We start from the raw sequence: 4,600 nt of genomic DNA, 5'->3' as shown, positions 1-4,600 counted from the left end.
TGGTTTTGCCCATACCTGATGTTGACGTGGACACGGTCAAAGGCGGTATTTGGCCTACAATTGGGTCCCTCTTAGCTAGAGACTCTCATTGATTGTTGGGCCCGGTCAACACTGACTGAGCCAAGTCAAATATGACACATGGGGCCCATGATGTCTGCTAGAACTACGTCGGTATTTCCCCAAAAAGGAAGAGATGATGCAGCATAGCGACGGTAGGTATTTCCCTTAGTGATGAGACCAAGGTTATCGAACCAGTAGGAGAACCTCCTCACACCACGTAAACAGCACATGCACACAAATAACAAATACTCGCAACCCGACGTGTTAAAGGGGTTGTCAATCCCTTCCGGGTACGGCGCCTCAAGATAGGCAAATAACGTGAGGTAAAAGTGGTAGATAGGATAAATAGATCGCGGAAAAAATAAATTGCAGCAAGGTATTTTTGTATTTTTGGTTTAATATATCTGAAAATAAATGCAAGAGAAAATAGTTCGCAAATGCAAATATGATGAAAAGAGACCCGGGGGCCGTAGGTTTCATTAGTGGCTTCTCTCGAGAAAAATAGCAAACGGTGGGAAAATAATTACTGTTAGGCAATTGATAGAACTTCAAATAATCATGACGATATCCGAGCAATGATCATTATATAGGAATCACGTCCAAGATTAGTAGACCGACTTGCCTGCATTTACTACTATTGCTCCACACATCGACCGTTATCCAGCATGCATCTAGTGTATTAAGTTCATGAGAAAACGGAGTAATGCAATAAGAACGATGACATGATGTAGACGAGATTCGTTTATCTATTGCGGAGATATAGATCTCATCTTGTTATCCTTAGTAGCAACGATACATACGTGTCGGTTCCCCTTCTGTCACTGGGATCAAGCACCGTAAGATCAAACCCACTAAAGCACCTCTTCCCATTACAAGATAAATAGATCAAGATGGCCAAACAAAACCCAAATATCGGAGAAGAAATACGAGGCTATAAGCAATCATGCATATAAGAGATCAAAGAAGACTCAAATAACTTTCATGGATAAAAACATAGTTCTGATCATAAACTCAAAGTTCATCGGATCCCAACAAACACACCGCCAAAAGATTTACATCATATGGATCTCCAAGAGACCATTGTATTGATAATCAAGAGAGAGAGAGAGAGAAGAAGCCATCTAGCTACTAATTACGGACTCGTAGGTCTACAAAGAACTACTCATGCATCATAGGAGAGGCACCAATGGAAGTGGTGAACCCCTCCACGACGGTGTCTAGATTGGATCTGGTGGTTCTAGACTCTGCGGCGGCTGGATCAATATTTCGTCGACTCCCCTAGGTTTTCTAGAATATTTGGGTATTTATAGAGCAAAGAGGCGGTTCGGGGGGCACCCGAGGTGGGCACAACCCACCAGGGCGCGCCTGGGCCTCCTGGCGCGCCCTGGTGGGTGTTGCTCCCCTCGAGCAGCCCCCCAGGTGTTTCCTTGGCCCACTGGCTTTCTTTTGTCCCAAAAAACAATCCTCCAGGAGTTTCGTTGCGTTCGGACTCCGTTTGATATTGATTTCATGCGATGTAAAAAACATGCAGAAAGCAACTGGCACTGGGCACTATGTCAATAGGTTAGTACCAAAAAATGATATAAAATGACTATAAAATGATAGTAAAATATCTAAGAATGATAATATAACAACATGGAACAATACAAATTTATAGATACGTTGGAGACATATCAGCCCACATCCCGGTTGCACAAAGATTAAAAGGGGACTAATTTAGCCCTAACTGCAAAGAAGATCAATGCAAAGTTCAAAAATCTGAGAAGAGCTCTTAAATTGTGGGCTAAACACTTGTCATGCCTTAAAAACAGATTGAAGACTTAAATGTCTGCATCTTTCTATGGGACTTGATTGAGGAACAGGGATTTAGCAGTTTTTGAAGGTAATTGTAGAACTATGCTAAAGGAGCTTCTACTGATAGTACTCAACAATCAGAAAATCTATTGGAAGAAGAGAGGTAAAATAAAAGGAGTTAAATTTGGTGATGAAAACACAAAAAAATCATACAAAAGTTTCTATCAATCACAGAAACAATAAAGTTGCAATGCTTTTGAATAAGGACCAAGCAGAAGTTACTGACCATGAAGGAAAGGTTGCCATTCTTTGGGAGGCATTTAAGAATAGATTGGGCCAATCTAATGGACATTCAATGCATTTTGATTTAAATGAACTGTATGAAAACACATTGGACCCTCAAGTGTTCATTGATTTGGAGAAGCCTTTTACACAAGAGGAAATTGATGATGTGGTGAAAAATCTCCCAGCAGATAAATCTCCTGGCCCTGACGGTTGTAATAATGAGTTCATCAAAAGTTGCTGGGATATTATCAAATCAGATGTTACTAAACTTATCATGGCCTTCCATGATGGCAATGTAAATCTTGAAAGCATCAACACATCATTAATTACTTTGATCCCCAAGAAAGAAGTGCCACTTTCACCAAATGACTTCAGGCCAATTTCTTTGCTCAATGGAGTGCTTAAAATCATTACAAAACTGTTGACAAATAGACTGCAAAGAGTTATCCTACAAATGGTACACATTAATCAATATGGCTTCCTAAAAGACGGAGTGATTCAAGATTGTCTTGGATGGGCATATGAGTACATCCACCAATGTCACAAGTCCAGGGAGGACATGCTAGTAATTAAACTGTACTTTGAAAAAAGCTTTTGCCACAATTGAGCACAATGCAATCATTGATATTTTTTGAGCAAAAGGCTTTGGAGAAAAATGGATTTCTTGGATGCAATTAATATTCTCTTCTGCATCATCAGTTGCGATGTTAAATGGAGTATCCGGGAAAAAAATTCTACATCATAAGATGAGTGAGACAGGGGGATCCTTACTCTCCTTTAGTTTTTCTGTTGGCTACTGATTTGCTTCAATCTATTCTCAAAAAAGCCATGAGATTAAATCTTATCACTCCACCACTCCAAGTAAATTCATGCCCTGATTTCCCAATAGTCCAGTATGCAGATGACACTCTGGTAATTATGAAAGCAAATGCTAGACAACTCATATGCCTCAAAGCACTTCTAAATACTTTTGCTTCAGCAACTGGGCTCAAGGTAAACTATGGGAAATCAATCATGGTCCCACTGAACATTGATGAAGAAACAGTAGATCTTTTTACAAACAGTTCAGTGTGCCAGAGGCCATTTCCCTTTTACTTGTCTGGGGCTACCATTGGGAATATATAAACCAACTGTGGAGCAATGTTTACCTCTTGTCAACAGGATTGCTAAGAGATTGGCAGGCATTTCTATTTTCATGACTCAGGCAGGAAAGTTACTTTTGGTAAAATCAGTGCTTGCATCACTATCAGTCTTCTTCATGTGCTGTCTGGACATACCTATCACCACTAAGAAGCAGATAATAAAGTATTTATGGCATTGTCTTTGGAGAAGCCCTGATATGGAGGATCGCAGACCAGCTCTGGTGGCTTGGCACACAGTATGTAGACCCAAAAGTCAAGGATGATTGGGGGTCCTGGATATCTACACACATAACAAAACCCTTCTTATGAAAAATCTGCACAAGTTCTTCAATGGAAATGACATCCCTTGGGTCAATTTGATTTGGGAGACTTACTACAGTGATGGGAAACTGCCAGGAGACAACATGGTAGTCTCATTTTGGTGGAAAGCAAACCTAGCTCTCATTGACCAGTACAAAGCTATTGCTAGATGCAATGTGGGAGATGGTAAAAGTGCATTTGTTGGGATGATTTGTGGGACCAAACTATTCTTAAGCACAAATTCCATCATTTGTACTCATTTGTCAGAAATCCACAATCCAATGTCCAGCAAGTGGTCAATATTAAATATCTTCAGGACCTATTCTATTTACCTCTCACAACACAAGCATATGAGGAATTTTTGCAAATGGAGGATATGTGCATCTCTTTGAGACAATCTGAATTCTTGGACTCTTTAGACACATGGGGCTACATTTGGGGGAATGAATTCTATTCCTCCATTAAAGCATATAAGGTTCTAATTGGACGCAAGCAAACACCTCCCCACTTCAACTGGATTTGGAAGAGCTCATGTCAGCCCAAACATAAAGTTTTCTTCTGGAAGTTGCTACATGATAGAGTTAACACAAGAAACCTGCTTAGAAGAAAGAGTTTTGTGCTAGAGGCATATAATTGTGCAGTAAGTGGCTGTCAACAGGAAAAAACTTTGCACCACCTATTTTGGGGATGCCCCTTTGTGCAGCAATGCTGGGATTTTATCTATCCAATAAGAACACATAATCTTTCAGTGCTAGAAGCATTTCAAGATCTGAAGGATAAGCTCAATTACCCATTCTATATGGAGATCATCATTCTAGGGGCTTGGGCCATTTGGATAACTAGAAATAACAAGATTTTTGAAAATATTACACCATCATTCCAAGGATGGAAATTCATTTTCCCGGGGGAACTAAAGCTACTCAGATACAGAATGAAGAAGAAGCATGAGAGACAATTTTCTATTTGGTTGGGAACTCTATTGTAATTTTTATTTCAGTAATAGTTTTCTCCTTTCTTTT

This window comes from Triticum aestivum, chromosome 3B (genome assembly GCF_018294505.1).
Source record: "Triticum aestivum cultivar Chinese Spring chromosome 3B, IWGSC CS RefSeq v2.1, whole genome shotgun sequence".
NCBI classification, from domain to species: domain Eukaryota; kingdom Viridiplantae; phylum Streptophyta; class Magnoliopsida; order Poales; family Poaceae; genus Triticum; species Triticum aestivum.
This window is presented reverse-complemented; position numbering follows the sequence as displayed.